This window comes from Dreissena polymorpha, chromosome 1, assembly GCF_020536995.1.
Source record: "Dreissena polymorpha isolate Duluth1 chromosome 1, UMN_Dpol_1.0, whole genome shotgun sequence".
NCBI classification, from domain to species: Eukaryota; Metazoa; Mollusca; class Bivalvia; order Myida; family Dreissenidae; genus Dreissena; species Dreissena polymorpha.
In genome coordinates this window covers 189,616,172-189,638,865 of record NC_068355.1, presented here as the reverse complement: position 1 = coordinate 189,638,865, position 22,694 = coordinate 189,616,172, and the positions used below count along the sequence as shown (strand labels likewise).

The following is a 22,694-nucleotide window of genomic DNA, read 5'->3' as shown; positions in this document are numbered from 1 at the left end:
AATCTTGTTAGAATCGAAATAATAATTTTCTGTGATGGTTAGTTGTCGAATAACCCACAGTAAGTTGTATAGATGCGTGTTATCAAATCACTCGTGCTTCGCACTCGTGATTTAATTCCTACGCATCTATACTCCTTACTGTGGGTTATTCGACAACAAACCATGATAGAAAAATATTATTTCTTAAATAATATCACGTTATCATATTTATTGTAATAAAACGACGCCAAAGTGTGTCTGGTGCCATGTGGAGTATGTTATTGTCACGTGAACTGTTACAATTTTTGTTACACGTATACACTATATGTTCATAAAGTGGTTCTATGATCAAACAATATAACGATTTCATAAATAATAAAGCACGGTTTGGCGGAAAAATCTCCATGGCATATCTCACTGAACCTGATTTCCTCGTTGTGATCATCCCCCAACTTGGGAATGTAAAACTCGTCTATTGCTTGTTTTATGTTGTAATGCCCACTTCATACAGACAATTTGTTACTACTCTATCATTGCATAATTTATCGAATCGGCGAGGCTTAAAATACCATGGCCTGAAATGCGTATATGAGTTTTTTGACCCTTTACCACTTAGATACGTATTTTCAAGCATGTGTAGTCCATTAGAAAGTACTTTTAAATTAAAGGCCTTTCTTCAAGTTTGTAAGGCTTCCTTTCCAACACTTAGATACTGGTGAGTAGCAAACAACATAAAACCTGAACAAATTGCGAGTTACTCCACGGCTGTTCTGGTTTTATGCTGTTTGCACATAGTCATTTTCACTTTGCTTCTGAATGGGAGAGGGTTTAATATTATACTGCGTGGTTGATATATACGGGAATAATTCAGCAAATACAAAAGCTTTTTACAAGTAAAAAAAACTAACGTAATAAAAAGTATTTAAAAACATCTTATCCTAATGCTCACGCACGCGCATTGGCAATAATCAAATTGTAGTTCGGCCGAGTTAGATACATTGCTTCTTTCAAATCAGATAGTGTTGCAATCTACTATTGTTCTTATCACTTTCTCGCTTATATGGCTGGAATGTGAGCGGCATTAAAAAAGGTATTCAAGGTCATACAATGGCGAAAAATACGAATCTCGGAATGGACGTCGCCAAATTGTCTGTCACGTGATTGCATCCCACTTTTATTTATAATCTGAATCAGCCTGTTAACAGATTTATTTCTGAGAAAACTGGGCATAATGCTTGTGCGTAAAGTGTCGTCCCAGATCAGCCTGTGCAGTACATTTTCGTTAAAATGAAGTCTCTTCTTAGCAAAAATCCAATTAATGCGGAAAGTGTCGTCCCTGATTAGCCTGTGCGGACTGCACAGGCTAATCTGGGACGACACTTTGCGCACATGCATTATGTCCAGTTTTCTCAGACTCATTTAGTACAGTTACTCAGAACTATGAAATATCGATTGAATGGTTTCAATGTAAAATTGTATTGTTGGTATATATCAAATCGCTCCATTGGTGCAAAATGGTGCCACATACCGTTAAATTTAAAGTACACAAGGTACCTTTTTGCACCATGGGTCGAAATAAAACTATGAAGCGCACGCGGATGAAATTGAAAAAAGACTGATCCTTTAATGCTACTTTGACTTTTGAGCTGAAAATACTGCCTATGATTGGTCGGCTAAGTAAGGGCATACGATTGCTGATGATGGACGTTAGGTTATAAAAGTTAACATATTATCAGAACTGTTAAAATAACTATATTGACTGTGATCTGTGAAAAAGGGGTTAAATGCATTTGCGTAAAGTGTCGTCCCAATGTGGGACGACACTTTACGCACATGCATTAAACCCCTTTTTTTTACAGAGCATGAACCCATTATAATCTGCTCTTGGTCTGCCATCCACGAGTGTTATTTGAAACCTTGGCGTTGACCCATGCCAAGTTTTGTTTTTAACTATGACTTGCAAGATTCAACGGCTGACACTGGGACGGATGATTTAAGTCTATAAGTAAGGGAATATTTCATATATATACCCACCACGTAGTTGTTAGATCATCAGGGGAATATTAGAGGAGACTAAAAGTTGATACGCTCCGCTTATGGAAATTACAGATAATTTTCATAGTTCACAAGAGGTCTCTAAAAAGAGAGTTTTATCGTCCATTTTATCGCGATAAAATCTTCTGTCTACATTACCTGCACATTGAATAAGTAATGAATTTCAAAACGGAAGATTACAGATTAGTTCTGAAGTTTTGGAATCCTACCTTTGCGCAGAGACCCGGTGTGGTTTTATGTGATATGGATGAGAAGAAGAAAGAGAATTGTTATTTTTTTAAAGTGTTTTCAGACATAATTTAGAATTTCAAAGTACCAACTTCTGTTATGTACTACTTGTTTTCTCCTGTTTTGTTTCCATAAATTTTCAGCGGAATTCCAAATGATAGAACGAGTACGCAGCGAAATTGTAGGTCAATTAGAACTTGAAGTAATTAGTACATTTAACAAACTACCTAAGCTGTCGCTAAGCAAATAGACGACAATGCACTCTGATTATAAGAGCAAATACAACATTGAAAAAATAAAAAATATTTAGTTTCAAACAAAGTCCGTGTAATGTGCATAATATTCATGAAAGAACACTGAGTAAAATTAAATGCAGTCGTTGCAAACTCATGGGCAATGGTCAGTGGATACAGAGTCCGTCCATATACCGTATTTTCGTTTTTCGTCTTAAATTTGACAACCTTAATACGAAAATAAACACATATTTAATTCGTTTACCGATTTTGAAAGAACCTCAACTTACAACTACTGAAAACCAAATAATTTTCTTTTTTTGTTGTTCTCATAAAACAAACATAAATAAAACATAGCCGTTAATTATACAGGTATGTTGTTAAACGTCAGAATGAGAAATATGAAATAAGACTCTTAATATAATTGCTTATTTATTTTTAAGTTTCATTACTCATTTCCAAAAAAAGATAGTTATCATCTATACAAAAAGTAAATGCAGCTTTATAACAAAAAAAAAAACAACAACATTAATTTTTACGTTGGCGCGTATATTAATTCGGTATATTGAAATTCCTATAAGCTTCTTAAAAACAAACAACAGTTTGTTTATGACGTGAAACCCAAGTGTTTTCGTTCAAAGAATTATTTTATGTGTATTTAAAATATGTCATGCATTAACCCATTTATGCCTATCGTCTAGAAAAAAGGCCTTGGCAAACAGCGCAGAACCAGATGAGATGCCGCTTGAGGCGTCTCATCTGTGTCCGCGCTGTTTCCTTACAGAAATTTCTGTAAGAAATATTCTACATATATAAATAAAAATACTAGACATCCCTAATTTTGGAATGAAATTGATCCAATTTAGAATAATGGGAGAGTCCACTGGGCATACATGGGTTAAAAGTCCCAGTGGTATTAGTTGCGCTATGGCTTTAAACTCCTCATTGTAAACACTATTTTCATATGAAAAAATGTTCTTCCTTTGATATTGTCTCCGCATTTCTCCTTCCCACATGCTTCAATAGCATAACTTTTATTTCCGATTCTTCTTAAATTATTAAAAGCGACAACTTTCCCTCATGACATCATCAAACGTTACTAAAACAAAACTTTTTTTGTTATTGAATTATCTGGTTGACACATTCATTTCCTCGCATTTTCATTTTCGACCGCCGAATTTAAAAAAGTACCAGTTTGCACTCCTCCTGTTCAATATTATGGGAACAAAATACGTTTCACGAAATACGTTTTCTTTCATGTTATGCTCAATTATTCGTTTACTAATGAAACGCTATTTTCTACCGCTACATTATTGCAGTTTATTGTAAGTGATGTTCCGAATAAGAATTGTATCTCGATAACAGAAGCTCTGAATTATAAGTTCTGTTAATTTATAACTTAATTGTACATACAATATACAAGATTATTTTAATTTTGCACACACCAATACTAATAAGTGCTGCGATTCATTCGAAAGATCCCATGAGACCACATTTTAAAAGGCATTCTGACAAAGATTAAATACGGGCCGTACTCTGTAAAAAAAGGGTTTGATGCATGTGCGTAAAGTGTCGTCCCAGATTAGCCTGTGAAGTCCATACAGGCTAATCAGGGACGACACTTTCCGCTTTTACGTTATTTTTGGTTTGCAGATAGTCTCTTCTTATAAAAAAACCCAGTTGATGTGCCTTTTAACAAATAGTTTAAATAATCAAGCTCGCGTAACGAGAGCCTACACGATTGCAATGTGAATATATAAGTCGTGTTCTGAGAAAACTGGGCTTAATGCATGTGCGTTAACGGTCGTCCCAGATTCACTTTGAAGCCACACAGGCTGATCAGGGACGACATTTTCAGCCTTAATAGAATTTTTTGCTTAAAGGAAGTCCCTTTTTACCAAAAATCTAGCTTAAGCGGAAATTGTCGTCCCTGATAAGCCTGTGCGGACTGTAGGCATATGCATTAAGCCCAGTTTTCTCAGTACACGACTCATATTATTATCGCAATATCAAATTAATTTATGGACAGGACTGATAAATGTTATAAAACATCAAATACTTCTTATGTTCTTACTTCATGGAAAATTCACGAGCAAATTAACGCCAATACCGACAAATTGACTCGTGTTTGATATATAATTGATCACAATTTGTCCATGTTTCCTATGAACGAATTTGCACAAATCGGTTGGGATTACACAACTGAGTACCTGTTTTGAGTACAAGAAAGCAAAACATTATTTGCCATTGAAAAAAAACGTTACGTTATTATTCAAGACTTCGTTTGAAATGTATTAAAGTCGTTAATACAATATCGTTTTATCGATTTAAAAATAGTAATACGATCGTATATACGCGTAAGTCCTCAGCAAGTTTTGACTGTACAAACAGTATATGCAAGGGTATAAAGCGTTCAGTGTCGCGGTGCTCAGGGACTCTTTCTTCTGAACTTGTATTCAAGCTTATTATAAATTAACGTTTAAATTGCCAGTTACATAGTACGCTGTTTTCAGTAAATAAAGCCTTAGTTGTTTATTTTATTATCATTCGCTATTTAAATGGTATGTGGGTCATGAAAACAGAAAAAAAACAGATTTATCAAAATTACAAAATACGCGATGCAAAACGCGAACTTCACGAGGCAGTCAGCAAAACAGAACAAACTGGTTAAACTCTGCAGCTAATGGTAGGTTGCGTAATAAGTAAATTTTAAAGATATTTATAAAACTATTATTTCTCGGTTTCATATTGAAAAATACAGAATGTATATGCAACTGGTCGGCGTTGGAACAGGCACATTACGTGAAAAAAACACGTAAATTTATATTTGAGGATACATGTATTAACTGACTAGTGCCTAGAAGACAGTAGAAAGCGATGATGCCGCAGTCAAAACATATCCATACATGTAGAAACAAATCCTATTACAAATGCTCGTTCACGTTTTGACATGTTCTCGTCTTCAGGCACACGTTATTCGGTTTTCCAAGGATATGTTCACATTGGCACTGCAATCGACGTTTCCGCGAAGGTCCTGTCAAATCTCCTCTGCGCATCAAGCTGTTCCAAAACAGAGAACTGCATGTTTCTTATTTATACTTACTATTTATATTTACTATGCCAAATAAGTTGTTTGGCTTTGAGACGCAGTTTTTCCCCATATTCAAATAAAACTATATCATCCGCGTCATGCGAAAATCGGTCTTATGACATATGCGGCCAGAGTAGCTCAAGCCAAGCCTGCGCACTTTCCCATCAATGGCTACGCTTTCCGCTTTAAAAAAGGCACGCAAGGTTTGGTAATAACCGAGTAGTTTATTCAGTATTCATATTCTTACAAGACTGTGCGATTGCGCAGGCCTGGCTGAAGCTACGTTGGGATCATATTGCATAAGATCAATTTTTGCATGACCCGTATACAAATCTTATAAATAGAACATCTAAGCACAATACTTGCCGATAGAAAAGTGAATTCACCTTGTGTTGTTTATAGCAAACTGGCAAATGTCCGTAGACTATTTTGACTTGCATACGTCACACATGTGTGGTTAGATAATTAAACGATTTTCCTTCTACATGTATCATGGGCACTCTACTATTAGGTAGTTCTGTCTCACAATACAAGACAAATGTCATTTACCGATAGGTTTTCATCAATTTCTTTCCCTAAAATTTGTGTTATTTGATACATTTTTGTACATTGAAAACTATACTGTGTTATCAACAGAGAGTAGTCTGCATTTGCAAATTTTGCTTTGACCAAAAGCATGTAGATATTCTGACGACATGACTTCGTCAGCATCAAATTGCATCACAGCAGTTATCAAATTTAAGGCTTTACCAGCATGATTTTGTAAAATTATCATGTGTGACGACGTCTCAATAACGTCTCTGTCACCATGAGGAAACGTGTGCATACGTCTGAGTGATGTCTCATTGAACGATTTCCTTATAAACGTTACATCAAGTATTGACTGAATGCAAAGACGATGGTGTGCTCCAGTCTTAATCCGTCATTGTTACCATTTTCACCCAAGAGATCCCTGCAACCTTAATACTTTACCCGAGGAATCCAAAATCAAAGGATACTAAACCTCCAAGAACGCCAATCACAATGTGAAATTTGAAAGCTCTTAATGGAATAGTTCTTAAGATATTGACTGTTAACCAATGTCGACCAAAGTATGACGGCGAACTAATAGACGGAGAGGCCAAAATCAATATGTGTGCCATAGTTTCAATAGGGGAGCCAATATAGTACTAATTCAAAGGGTAGCCAATATAGTACTAATACAACGGTTCATAGTATTTTTATTTGAACTCACAACACTTTTTCACAGTACAATACTTTTCCCATTTAAATGAGATAACTTGTAGTTATCTACTTTAAATAGTGTGTAGGAACAGACTTGGATCAGCAAAAACACATCACTAACATAAACATGTATATCTCTTTAAGTCACATAAACTATATTATTTCCACAACAAATTCAATGTTTAAGCAATAACTTGTACACTAAATAAATGCAACATTTTGCACATAGAGACCCTCATAACCATACCATTTCTTAAAGATAATTCAGATCCAAATTATTTTAAAAAGATAGTTCATGCATATCGCATGCATGACATATCTTGCGTGGAGTTCTGTCTAACATTGTTTAACAGCAATCTTTTTCCCAGCTACTCTGCAGTTAAATGTTTACTGCCATCTTTCAAGATGTCAACATTAAGTTTCTAACCTTCAAGCAACCAATGTTTTCCCTACCGCACATTCAAAGAAATATTCACGAATAAAGTCATGGGAAGTGCCCATATAAAAAATCAATCAATAGTGCTGATTTATTAGCACTAAATATTATGTATGAAACTTAAATTAACAGATAACCTGGTTATAGTTAACCCTTTGCATGCTGGGAATTTTGTCGTCTGCTAAAATGTCGTCTGCTGAATTTCTAAAATTAGCATTTTCTTCGATTTTTTTCTAAGAATACTATCAGAATAGCAAACAGTTTGGATCCTGATGAGACGCCACGTTCTGTGGCGTCTCATCTGGATCCAAACTGTTTGCAAAGGCCTTCAAAATTAGGTTCCCGCACTGAAAGGGTTAAGATAAATATTTTAACATTCTTAAAGTACTATTTGCAGTAATTTAAGGACTGTGAAGAAATAAGTAAGACATTGGCACACACAAATATGCAATACATAAGAGTCTTTTATCAATATAACGTACACAAGCAATTTAAAAAAGGCATCTAAGCAGTGTATGTAAACCCTATATTTACGAATGCACAATGCTTATTTGGAATGGATGAAAATATTAACACATTATTGTAAAAATTGCATCTTAAAGTTAAAGTATTAATTAAGTTCAATACTAATACCGTATGATTGTATGGTAACAATTGTTTGTTATGCATTCAAAGTAACGCAAAATGTAATTTTATTTTTTTATGTAATTAAAATGATTTATTTGAAACATTTCATACAGTTTTACAAACATCAAGCTATTTTCAGCTGTTACGCAACAGAACAATCATGTTTCATGCATTCAATTACAGTTCAATATTAACAATCACATTTTTAAGGAAATATGGTCTGATGGTCGAGTGGAACAAACTGTAACACAAATAGTAAACTGCCGCTATCATCAGCTGTAAGTAAATTCTTATAATGTATAATATAAATACAAGTACAATATGATTGCTACAATTTTCGCATGTCTTAAAAAGACATTTTGAGCAGAACATTTCCTTTATCATCGCAATTGCAAAAACTGTAAGCATTGTATGGACAACTAAATTTTATGATTTCAAATAAATGACATTATATTTTTATTACACATGTTTTGTAACACTGAGTATCATATTGTACCAAAGCTATTCATTCATTAAACAGACGTATATTAGTTTAGTAAGTATTCCACAACATCCCAATACAAACTGATGGCTGAGAATTAAGAGTGTCATATTTTTAATAACTGTATGAATGTACTTGTTATGTTGAGAGATGAACAAATGAATGTACTTGTTATGTTGAGAGATGAACAAAAGCATTATCTAACAACGGATACAACTTTGTTTTTCAAGCAACAACATCCCTATATTTATGTACAAAGAGAGACAATTCAATTATTGACAAGTGTTAGCATGTTAAATCACTCTCGCTTGATTTGCAATTGACTGATTTCCAAGAAGAATATATTAATTTTTCTTAAGATAATGCAAAACAAAGTTATACCAATCTTTCAATAGTTGCTTGACTTAATTTAATAAAAAGCATTACATATACTAGTAACAAGATGTTCCTATTGTCTAAAGGATATTTGCCTCTTCAGAATGTGTTGTTCTGTATCATTAAGAAAGTTTTAAATGAGCATCTCCACAAGCAATGTTTGTTTTTATTATCTGGCATCTAAAAGATGTACCTGATGAAAATTGTTTGTACAAATACATGTTAACAGCGAAAATCAAAATGGCAACAATAAACGCATAATTTTCATTAACAATACAATCATTTCGCAATCGCTCTATATACAAATGACAAATGTACTGACCGATATACACATTGATCAAGAATTCTTGGTCAGGTTAATCTGGTCGTCTAAATGCCTATACACAAACATATAAGGCATAATTAACTTTACAAAAATAAAAATTAATTATCATAACTTCCCACATCCTATATTTTCGTTTTTAAATGCTCAGTTTTAAAACATATAAAGCATTTTAAGCAACAAAAAAATCATTCTTAAATCATGTTCAAGCAAATTAATAAATAACTGGTAGTAAATACAGATTAGACAATTTAAGGAAGATTAAATGATTTTGTCTAATATTAATCAATATTGTCTTGAAATACTAAGATAATAAACAAAATGCTTGACAAAAACACCGGACACCAATGGGCACACTTAAGAGTATCAAAGCCTTAGCATTAAAATTATCCACCTGTCTAAACAATGTGAGTAACTACCACCACTATATTACATGTTAAGCCAAAAAAAACCTGAAGCATGTCTCATTACATGAAAAGAATACATTTTCTTTCAATTTTGTCAAAGTTACCAGCATCATTTAAACAGCTTTGACAAATGTTAAAATCAATATTCATAGACATATATATATATTTTCCTTAATATTTCCAAAATAAAATTTCATAATACAGACAATGTAATTGGATAGACTTGCTAATTTTGCTCTTAAAATGATATTGCTCATTATTGCTTTTATCAAGAAATCTTAATCTTATTATACTGAGTATTTAAATATAGTTCATAAAAGCCTTTTACATAAAATGACTATCAGCATCATAGTTCCAATAAAACATGAACTATTGTTTTCTTTTAACACAACTTGGATGGTCTCATAAAAACATGGCTGGCTACAAGACTGTCTGGATTTCCACTTTTTGTTGTGATTTGTCATTATGCGACTTCTGTCTGCATCAATGCATCAATTTTCCACCTGTCCCAATTTCAAAGATGAGACCTTCAATTGCACATGTTCACACCAGACATGGAGTATGTAGAGACCTTTAATTGTACATGTTCACACCAGACATGGGGTATGTAGAGACATTCAATTGTACATGTTCACACCAGACATGGGGTATGTAGAGACCTTCAATTGTACATGTTTACACCAGACGTGGGGTATGTAGAGACCTTCAATTGTACATGTTCACACCAGACATGGAGTATGTAGAGACCTTCAATTGTACATGTTCACACCAGACATGGGGTATGTAGAGACATTCAATTGTACATGTTCACACCAGACATGGGGTATGTAGAGACCTTCAATTGTACATGTTTACACCAGACATGGAGTATGTAGAGACCTTCAATTGTACATGCTCACACCAGACGTGGGGTATGTAGAGACCTTCAATTGTACATGTTCACACCAGACATGGGGTATGTAGAGACCTTCAATTGTACATGTTTTCACCAGACATGGAGTATGTAGAGACCTTCAATTGTACATGTTCACACCAGACATGGAGTATGTAGAGGTCTTCAATTGTACATGTTCACACCAGACATGGGGTATGTAGAGACATTCAATTGTACATATTCACACCAGACATGGGGTATGTAGAGACCTTCAATTGTACATGTTCACACCAGACATGGAGTATGTAGATACCTTCAATTGTACATGTTCACACCAGACATGGAGTATGTAGAGACCTTCAATTGTACATGTTCACACCAGACATGGGGAATGTAGAGACATTCAATTGTACATGTTCACACCAGACATGGAGTATGTAGAGACCTTCAATTGTACATGTTCACACCAGACATGGGGTATGTAGAGACCTTCAATTGTACATGTTCACACCAGACATGGAGTATGTAGAGACCTTCAATTGTACATGTTCACACCAGACATGGGGTATGTAGAGACATTCAATTGTACATGTTCACACCAGACATGGAGTATGTAGAGACCTTCAATTGTACATGTTCACACCAGACATGGGGTATGTAGAGACCTTCAATTGTACATGTTCACACCAGACATGGAGTATGTAGAGACCTTCAATGGTACATGTTCACACCAGACATGGGGTATGTAGAGACATTCAATTGTACATGTTCACACCAGACATGGAGTATGTAGAGACCTTCAATTGTACATGTTCACACCAGACATGGGGTATGTAGAGATCTTCAGTTGTACATGTTCACACCAGACAAGGGGTATGTAGAGACCTTCAATTGTACATGTTCACACCAGACATGAGGTATGTAGAGATCTTCAGTTGTACATGTTCACATCAGACATGGGGTATGTAGAGATCTTCAAGTGTACATGTTCACACCAGACATGGGGTATGTAGAGATCTTCAATTGTACATGTTCACACCAGACATGAGGTATGTAGAGATCTTCAATTGTACATGTTCACACCTGACATGGGGTATGTAGAGACCTTCAATTGTACATGTTCACACCAGACATGAGGTATGTAGAGATCTTCAATTGTACATGTTCACACCTGACATGGGGTATGTAGAGACCTTCAATTGTACATGTTCACACCAGACATGGGGTATGTAGAGATCTACAGTTGTACATGTTCACACCAGACAAGGGGTATGTAGAGACCTTCAATTGTATATGTTCACACCAGACATGGGGTATGAAGAGACCTTCAATTGTACATGTTCACATCAGACATGGGGTATGTAGAGACCTTCAATTGTACATGTTCACACCTGACATGGGGTATGCAGAGACATTCAATTGTACATGTTCACACCAGACATGGAGTATGTAGAGACCTTCAATTGTACATGTTCACAACAGACATGGAGTATGTAGAGACCTTCAATTGTACATGTTCACACCAGACATGGGGTATGTAGAGACCTTCAATTGTGTATGTTCACACCAGACATTGGGTATGTAGAGACCTTCAATTGTACATGTTCACACCAGACATGGGGTATGTAGAGACCTTCAATTGTACATGTTCACACCAGACATGGGGTATATAGAGACATTCAATTGTACATGTTCACACCAGAAATGGAGTATGTAGAGACCTTCAATTGTACATGTTCACACCAGACATGGAGTATGTGGAGACTAGCACATCTTAAACAGCATTTATATCTCTGAGCTTCTTTGGTATGACTGGGGTTAATATGATAACTGTAGCAACAGACTGTCCTTCTGATTTGCCGGGTTGATTTCGTCAATGTCTGAAAAAAAGAAAGATTCATAACAGTAAATGTCAGTTTTTCATTTTATGTGTGTTACCCATGATAAACAAGTACAATAATAGCACTTTTATACATTGAGTTACATTAAAAGTTAATTATAACCACTTTACTACCTACTAACTTTAAGTCTCTCCATCAATCAGGAAATATGGGATGATATTCCATAAACATACATTTTTCCATTGGAAAAATATTTCCTTATCATTTACAACAATTAAGAAAGGGCCAGCTAGCCAATAGAAAATAAAACATGTTGAAAAGAGTTTTTCTGAGATGTCTGCTGTGAAGTAGGCAAAAAGTCACCGATGCAACCACATTTTACTTTTGACTGAAAACTTTACTACTATGAAAGAACAAGAGCACCGCATAACAGGTGCCACGCTCGGCTGCGAAAGCTTGTCAGAAATTATTATTTTTTGTTTAGAGATCACAGTGACCTTGACCTTTGACCTAGTGACCCAACAAGAGATGTGTTCGTCAGAAACAATGCCCCCTACTGCGCCGCTTTGAAATAAAATTTATATTTATCATTTGGCAGGAATAGAAATCATCTCCCTTTAAAGCTTATTACTTCCCTTGGATTTTGTCCAATCTAACCGGGGGGGGGGGTCTGTAGACAGTCAAAAATGATCAAATCAGACAACACTGACAACCTAGGCCTGTGGTTTATCAAAGAAATCATAGCCAGAGTTCATCATGTATCTATGGACATAAGTCCACTGGTATTTAATGAAAACTAGCATTTAAAAATAAGAACAGGTAAGAAATGATAACTATATCATTTAAAACAAGAGATGTGTTCGTCAGATCATGTATCTATGGACATAAGTCCACAGGTATGTAATAAACATGAAAGAAATGATAATTATATAATTAAAAAAAAAACATTGACCAATCAATCATTTGAGTTATAAATAATCAAAATAATTAATCTGTACAGTAACTGTGAAAAGAACTTCCATTCTTGGTAAGGAAATATATAATATGCAGGGGTGGCGAAATCTAAAAAAACTATACTTGTCCACGGACAACCATTTAGGAAATTTAACTTGTCCGTTGCTAAACTTCACTAGTTCGTTAATGTTTATATAAATTATAAACGCATTTATTGATTAATGTTACAAAGTGTGGAATATATCAAAATGAGTATGATTTGCTTGTTTTGTTTATAATTGTATTTCAATTGTACATTCATTATAGCAGTATATTATAAACAATATAAAGACTTTCTCAATGTTTAAATCTTGCGAAGCTAGTGTGATTAAAACATGTGCTGAACATAAGTACATTGTAATCTTAACAAATTAAACTAGTCCTATATGTGGACCTCTTCAGACTGAGGCTCGGCTACTGGTAGCAATTTGATTATATAAACTGGTAACCATTGAAAATCTGTTAGCCATGTTTCTAGTTCTGGTGCGTTTACTTAGATAATATTTTTTATCATAATCTTTCTTAGTTTTTTGGGAGGTGGGCTGCTCAAAGCTTCGGGTTTCTGCTCCGTTGTTGAAGATTAAAAAAAAAGTTTCATCTTTACCATTAAAGTCGTCTTAAATAACAAGGTAGACCGTGTTTTGATTATCTTAGATTGATACTTTATATTTCCGTCTGATTGTAAAAATAAAGAAACCAATCTGTACACTGTCTAACAGTCGGGCCGAATGTTGAAAATGCGGCATGCTCCCGGTCTCTTATAGAATAAGGGAGATTACTGCGCAGGAAAGTGCACGTATTTTAGCTTGATTGCTCCGCAAATAGCACTGACAATGTAATCGCGTGTCAACATCCGGTTTTGTAAAACTTAATTACGGCTTTAATACAATGTAATTTTGTATACCTGGACGCGACTTTTAAAAAACTTGTTGTCCACGGACAACTTAATTGAAAAAAAATCAGTTGCCCAGACAAGCAAATGTACGACTCGGGCAACTCGGATATTTGATTTCGCCACCCCTGATATGACATTTATAATTAAATAAATTACTTCCCTTGAAAATAATTGTCTCTAACAAATCTCTATTATGAGTAGCAAATAATTAAAAGCCACTACCGTGACTGTAGATTCACCACTCAAAATGTGCAGCTCCATGAGATACACATGCATGCCAAATATATCAAGTTGCTATGTTCAATATTGATTAGGTATCTCCCTTTAAAGCTTATTACTTCCCTTGGATTTGTATTTTTTACAGTAGACCGTAAAGGATGAACTTGACCTTTTACCATGATGTGTTTGTCAGAAACAAAATGCCACCTTCTGCACCACTTTGATTTATTTAACAAAAATATATACGTTGGCAGGTCAGATAACTATGTCCATTTAAAGCTTATTACTTCCCTTGGATTTGTTTTTTGACCCTAGACCTTGAAGGATGATGTTCACCTTGAAATTTTACCACTCAAAATGTGCAGCTTTATGCGATACACATGCATGCCAAATATCAAGTTTCTATCTTCAATATTTAAAAAGTTAAGGCCAATGTTAAGGTTTTAGCACGACGCCTATGCCGGACGGCCGACGACGAGCTGGCTATGACAATAGCTCGGGTTTTCTCCGAAAACAGCCGAGCTAAAAATTAACCAAAACTAGAGCTTCGTCACAGACGTGACTAATACTCTACATGCCGCATTGACACTGAATATTTTGCATGTTGCCTTCACAAAAAAACAGCGGACACCATCCTTAATGTTTAAAATGCACTAAGTGACCCCGTGGCCTAGTTTTTAACCCGGCAAGGCCCATGTTTGAACTTTACCTACACATCATCTTGATACAAATTCTAACCAAGTTTGGTGAAGCTCTGATGAAAACTACTTGAATAAGAGAGCGGACACCATACTTAATGTTTAAAACGCACTAAGTGATCCAGTGACCTAGTTTTTGACCTGGCATGATCCATATTCGAACTTGATCTAGAAACCATCTAGATACAACATCTGACCAAGTTTGGTGAAAACCGGATGAAAACAACTTGAATTAGAGAGTGGACACTTAATACGAACCGACCGACTGACAAGCTCACTCCTATATACACCCCTAAACTTCATTTTAAGGGGAATAAACAAGAAGGAAAGTTCACATGATTGTAAATATGTCTGATTTTATCACACAAGAAGCAATACTTTTCTAGGTCACACATGACAAAAAAAACACATCTGGATTGAAAGATGTATGGACACAAAAGGGTAAATCTACATGCACCAACCAATCTCTGAAAGTGAGGCCATGAAAAAGCATGCACATGACACGAAAACTCACCCAAAGTTCGCTCTGCATGATTTTCATAGACTAAGGGTTGTGCAGCATGGGGATCTCAGAATCTGGAGACGATGACTGCCGCTGGTTCACTTGCTGTGACTGCAAATGCTCCTGGGACATACTCATTGCTTTGCTTCCCAGGTTTTCTGGAATAAAAGTAAATCGTGCGTCAAAAAAATTAAAGACAATACTAGCGTTTTCAAGGACAAACAAAACTAATTTAAACCCGACAAAACACTTGTCAGTGTTTCTATCTTTCATATCGACAATGCCATGTCAAAATATTTAACTAGAGCCACGATGTTCTAGTGATGTAAAGCGATTTAAAAATGTGAAGGCAATTAAGCTAAAATAATTAGAGAGGAAAAACAAGTTCATTTTGGTTTATCACCAAACTTTTTTTTAAAGAATGTTTAAATAAAAACAAGAGCTCCACGGTCTGTGACAGATACCACCCAAAACAGAGCCTTGACACCCACCACTCAATCCTTTGATGACATATCGAATGAATACCAATTTAACACCTAATGTCACAGTGACCTTGACCTTTGAACAAGTGACCCAAATTTCAATAGACGTCCTCTACTGTCTAAGACCGATGCACATGTTCAGTATCAAGCCAATTGGTCAATTTTTTTACAAGTTATTAATCGGACATGATTTTCGCATTTATTGCAACAGTGACCTTGACCATTAACCTAGTGACCTCAATTTCAATAGGGGTCATCTACCGTCCATGGCCAATGCACATGTGAAGTATCAAGCCAATAGTCAATTTTTTTAATTGCATCCTTACAAACTGACAAAAAGTATGGTGGAAAAAAAGTGTCAGATTGTGTGCACTGTTGTAGATTTATTTAATATTTTAAATAAATAATATCAAATCTATATTTAAACTATATAAATATATATAATAACCTAAGTAAATCATATAATAATTTGTTGACGAGTTATTGATCAGAAAGGATTTTCACACGTATTGTGACTGTGACCTTTGACCAAGCGACCCCATTTTCAATAGAGGTCATCTACTGTCCAAGGCAAATGCATATGTGAAGTATCAAGCCAATTGGCCAATTTGTTGACAAGTTATTGATCAGAAATGATTTTCATAATTATTGTGACAGTGACCATGACCTTTGAACAAGTGACCCCAATTTCAATAGAGGTCATCTACTGTCCAAGACCAATACACATGTGAAGTATCAAGCCAATAGATGAATTTGTTGATGAGTTAGTTATAGGAAATCAACTGGTCTACCAACACACCCAACGACAGACCGGCAAACATCCTGCAAAATAATATACCCCCTTTTCTTTGAAGTGGGGCATAAAATACGCGTGGCGGGTTAACAAGAAAGGGTTTAAATATACTTGTTATAGAAAAAGTGTTATTAATATATGATGATTTAACAAATGCAACACTTTTTTTATGTTCAGTACAAAAAAAGAAACTAACGTGAGGACAGTTTAAAAGTCATTTGCATGTGTTTTATTTTGAAATCACTTGAATTTACAGGGTTTACATTTATGCAGTTAATTTTTAAGGTAAAAAATAACATTAAATACATTGATATAGCGACTCATCTGAGAATACGCCAAAGACAAGTGCAATTATGACAGCTTGTTTATTGCAATAGACATGTGCACAGGTCGGTACTGGATTAGTCTCTTTATAGGCAGGACTCTATTTCTAATAGGGGTCAGATGCAAAGTCGTATACACACTTTTTTTAATTGCATCCTTACAAACTGACAAAAAGTATGGTGGAAAAAAAGTGTCAGATTGTGTGCACTGTTGTAGATTTATTTAATATTTTAAATTGATTTATGACAAACGTAATGTCCTATTGATATTCGACACACATTTGCATTTTTTAGAAACAAACAATTTACTGGCTGGCTGATGTTGAACAAAAATATTGTAATTATTGTTTTCATATTTTTACTTCAGTGAATAATATCAAATCTATATTTAAACTATATAAATATATATAATAACCTAAGTAAATCATTTAATAATTAGGTTTAAAATAAAGCCATACAAGCAGGTAAGCCACTGGAAATTTTCGTATTGTGTCTTGGCTTCCTTTGTCATTTCGTCCCTGCAGTCTCGGATGTCATGTTGTGAAGTCATCTTCTTTACTGAAAATTATATAAAATATTTTAAGGGAAATGTTTAAAGATATATTCCTGTTCTGTAGTCAATTCGTTTACAGTAAAACAATGGAGCAATATTTTAAAGCATTTTTCTTTCTGTAGAATTTTCGTTTATTGTCAGTGATTGAGCAATATTTAAATGAACATGTTTCTGTTGATGCCCTTTTTAGTCATTTTGACAAATGTGTATGTGTATTTCTTTTGACCTTGAAGTCAAGGATAACCCATGAAAGTGCAAACACTTATTTCCAATGGGGTCCTTTGTTTTTGCTGAATAGACAGCAAGCAGAAGAGACAGTATTGAGATACAAGGAATCCGGGTGCGATACCCTAGCTCTTTGCGAATAGATCCTTTGGTTCTTTTACGTGCTAGAACTGATACACGCAAGAATCACCTGGGTTTCATACCAGTACATCTCTAGTGGGAAACACTTGAAGCACTTCTGAAATTTCCAGTGCCCCGGCCAGGAATTGAAACGGGGACCTCTGCATTGGTAGCACTTGACTACCGCACCACCCGTATAAAAATACAAAATTGTAAAAAAATACAAATTTAAAGGTAAATGTTAATACATTAACGTAGTGATGCCCTGTTCTGCAGTCATTTTGTTTACAAATACAGATGGAACAATATAATATAACTTGGTCATCGAGTTATCCATATCATTTTTCAAACATTATTAAACCACAACAACACAGTTTATGGAATAACCTAAAGTAATTAATATACAAAATTAAGAAAGAAAATTATAAAAACTGCCTTCTTTTGGGTTTTTAACTGAGATTATTACTATTATTTTGTATTAAAAGCAGTAAAAGCAATTCGCAATACCATACTGCAAATATTGGTATTCTTTGTAGTTATATGTTTGTATGTTGTTTTTTTTATATATGTATATGTAGCCACTTTAAATGTGCTTTAGTTATGTCAGTCTGGTCAATCAAACTACTCATGAAATCTGTGAACAAGTACCTTTAAAACCATACACTTTTTTACTGCAGTGACTATCTAAGCCCATGTGACCTTGAACCTGACCATTAGGTGAGTCCAAGGGCAAGGTCACAGTCCCGTTGGAGGTTTTCATCGCAAGGCACTGGGTGGTTTTGGGAGACCCTCAACCTGGTAAGTAAAAGAGAGGAAAAGTGATTAAATCAAACAATAAATCAAAGTATAGTCAATATATCAATATGTAAAAATATGTTTGGAAACAAATTTTTGATAATGAATGAACATTATAAAGACAAGGGACAAAATTGTCACAAAACCAGGTTTTCATTGTGAAAAAAAAATCTGATAAAGGGAGAAAACTCAAACTGAACTTTTGAAATGACCAAAAAAAATTAACCCCCTTTGTAAGTTTTTTTTTTTTTTTTAAATCTATTTTTAGTCGTGGCGACCTTGACATTGGAGGTATTGACGTGATTCTTTCGTAGGACACACCGTCCCATGATGGTGAACAAATGTGCCAAATGATTTTAAAATCTCACAATGAATGACATAGTTATGGCCAGGACAAGCTCATTTATGGCCATTTTTGACCTTTGAACTCAAAGTGTGACCTTGATCTTGGAGATATCGACGTAATTATTTCGCGCGACACACCGTCCAATGATGGTGAACAAATGTGCCAAATGATTTTAAAATCTGACGATGAACGACATAGTTATGGCTCGGACAAGCTCATTTATGGCCATTTTTGACCTTTGAACTCAAAGTGTGACCTTGACCTTGGAGATATCGACGTAATTATTTCGCGCGACACACCGTCCAATGATGGTGAACAAATGTGCCAAATGATTTTAAAATCTGACAATGAACGACATAGTTATGGCCCGGACAAGCTTATTCCGCCAGCCCGCCAGCCAGCCAGCCCGCCCGCATTCGCCAATCTAATAACCAGTTTTTTCCTTCGGAAAACCTGGTTAAAAACTCAAACTGAACTTTTGAAATGACCAAAAAAAATTAACCCCCTTTGTAATTTTTTTTATTTTTTTTTAATCTATTTTTAGTCGTGGCGACCTTGACATTGGAGATATTGACGTGATTCTTTCGTGGGACACACCGTCCCATGATGGTGAACAAATGTGCCAAATGATTTTAAAATCTCACAATGAATGACATAGTTATGGCCAGGACAAGCTCATTTATGGCCATTTTTGACCTTTGAACTCAAAGTGTGACCTTGACCTTGGAGATATCGACGTAATTATTTCGCGCGACACACCGTCCAATGATGGTGAACAAATGTGCCACATGATTTTAAAATCTGACGATGAACGACATAGTTATGGCTCGGACAAGCTCATTTATGGCCATTTTTGACCTTTGAACTCAAAGTGTGACCTTGACCTTGGAGATATCGACGTAATTATTTCGCGCGACACACCGTCCAATGATGGTGAACAAATGTGCCAAATGATTTTAAAATCTGACAATGAACGACATAGTTATGGCCCGGACAAGCTTATTCCGCCAGCCCGCCAGCCAGCCCGCCAGCCAGCCAGCCAGCCAGCCCGCCCGCATTCGCCAATCTAATAACCAGTTTTTTCCTTCGGAAAACCTGGTTAAAAATCATCCTTTAATTTGTGCATGAATACTTGTATAAGCTTGTTGATGTATTGTGTCATATACAATTCTGATCATACACAGGAATCAGCAAATATCTTCTACAACTCCATTTGTTTTATTAAAACAATCCATGTTGAGTGGACAACACACCGTGGCAAAAAGGTAGCTCAAACGTGGAAGACAAATCGCTGCTTTGCGGACGTGGCTTGGTTGATAGGATACTGCTAGACACTGACCAAGATCCATCAAAAGACAAATATATTCTGGAATATTTGTAATATTGCAAAATGATTGTTCCTTCATCAAACATTATTGATTACAAGTGATGCAAATGCTTTATGCTTTCTTTTTTTATACATATATTCACACAATTGTGGGCACAATGCCAGTTAATAACCTTGAATAGAATATAAGTTACACAGCCTCTGAATTCCTATGTGTGGTGAGATACAAAGATATTAATTTGATTTTGTGCAAAAGTGACTTGGCCAATGATAAGTAAGGGCTTTGTCACAAGATGACCATCTACCAATCAAACCCAGACTTCATGGGGTTCACACAACTGAAGTATCAATGTAATCCCTTGAGAAATGTACATGTGGTTTGATAAAATTGTTTTACATAATATGCAGACAAAACGCTCATCTGACTAACCAACTAACAGAAAATTGACTCCAATACATCCTCTCTAAAACTTGGTTTGTGGGTTTTAATAAAATTATCATGAATTACCATCCCCAACTTGAAGGTCATGTTGATCCACTGGTGCTGTGAGATTAAGATGTTCAGAAAGCATTGAGAGCATAGGTGCATCATGAACCTGACCCCCACGGCTGAGGCTGCTGCTGGAGCCCAGACAGTTTGACATTCGGCCTGGAATCCTGTTTCTCTGAAGGGTCACGTTGATGCATTCACATTGTTTATTAGCTTGGCCAGCTTTTCAGGGAAGGGTGCTTTGTTAATTGACATGTTTTCCTGTAAAATAAAATAGCAACAACGTGAAACAGTTTCATCAGTACGAGATTATCCTATTCATCTCAACAAGGTAATTTACTTAAGGCAAGTCACCATTTGACATTAAGTTAGACACAGGGCATAAACTCTACAAAGCATTGCACAGTTTTGCAATGTGAGCAGTACACTGAAAGATATGTAAATTGTCAAGAAAATTACGCCAAGTGCATAAATTATTATGGTATTTATGCTTAGACAGGGCTCATTTTTTCACTCAGTTCATAATCCGAATAAATGAACAACTAGAATGCCAACAACATACGCCTGTTTAGAAGACTGTATTACAGTGATTGTGAGTGCAATGGCAGACAAGTTTAATTTGGTCAAATTGTGTTCATTAAACAAAAACATATGTTGAAAGTGCTAAAGTCGATCTGGCTGCTAACAAAACTTGGACGAGAGATTATGATAAAAAATATTATCACCAATTATCATGATGATCCAATGTTTTGAAATATAGAGCAGATAGAATGTTAAAAGACGCCACATTTTTACCCATAGTAAATATTTTTTATAATTACTTTTAAACCCTTATAATTAAAACACAAAGACTTTTAGTTAACATAGGCTGAAATATCAAAATTGTCTAACTCGCTATTGTTTCTGGTTTCATTTTTGTTTAATGGCCTCATTTCATGCGTCATTTTGCCATAGACAAATGAAAAGAAACAGTCATTATGGAAGTTAAAAAGTCAACCACCTGCCTCCCAAACATAACCTACGCTGCTCAGGTTCCGGTAAATGCCAACCTTAACGTCATATTTACTGTGTAAAGGTTGGCATAAAATAATGATGTAATTTCGCAACAAGGGAATGGAACAATAAAATGGTAATACAAATAAATGCGTTTATAATTTGTAGATGCATTTGGTTCATCAAGCTATGAAAACATCACATGGACAGAATCATAATGCCACATTTATATGAATATTGACAAAAGTGAGCCTCACTCAGTGAAAATGGGGTTAAATGTATAGAGGATATTTGTTGGATTTGATGAAATATCGATTTTATTTCACGAGTGATCATATAAAATAATATTTTCACGAGTCGCGCAGCCAGGCTGTGCGAGTGAAAATATGCATTTTTTATGATGATGAGTGAATTAAAATATATATTCCATCAAATCCAACACATTTTCTTTTAATTTATGCTTTTTCACTGCTTATTTACATTGTAAAAGAGATAAACTTTTGCTGTATTTATGACATCATTTAGTAGAAAAAATGACGTCATTTCACCTTGAAAAATAACAGTGAAAAATATCGATACTTTTCACTGTTATTTTTCACTGTTTAAAACAGTGAAATACCAGTTTTATTTCACTGATATTTCTCTTTAAACCACCGGAAAGCATAAATTAAATGTATGTAGAGTATTGTCTCAAGTTAGCCTGTGCAGTTCTCACAGGCTAATCACTGACGACAATCCGCCTTAGCTAGATTTTTGCCAAAAAGACT

General features: G+C 35.1%; 1 long non-coding RNA gene across 10 annotated transcripts in view; it reads right to left on the bottom strand.

Annotated features, from left to right (window-relative positions):
- Positions 1-6,790: 6,790 nt before the first annotated feature.
- LOC127864310 (uncharacterized) overlaps positions 6,791-22,694 on the bottom strand; it is a 44,214-nt gene continuing 28,310 nt past the window's right edge. The window contains exons 12-22 of one of the 10 annotated variants that reach the window (XR_008041734.1): positions 20,953-21,195; positions 18,625-18,771; positions 17,537-17,636; positions 15,493-15,638; positions 12,054-12,212; positions 11,614-11,833; positions 11,086-11,217; positions 10,734-11,041; positions 10,470-10,513; positions 10,162-10,205; positions 6,791-10,029 (exon numbers count right to left, since the gene is read on the bottom strand). This is a non-coding gene — a long non-coding RNA (uncharacterized LOC127864310). Of the gene's footprint in view, positions 10,030-10,123; positions 10,338-10,469; positions 10,514-10,733; positions 11,042-11,085; positions 11,218-11,525; positions 11,570-11,613; positions 11,882-11,921; positions 12,033-12,053; positions 12,213-15,492; positions 15,639-17,536; positions 17,637-18,624; positions 18,772-20,952; positions 21,196-22,694 lie in introns of those variants that run through there. The other 9 variants (XR_008041739.1, XR_008041742.1, XR_008041735.1 and 6 more) reach the window with 9 other exon arrangements.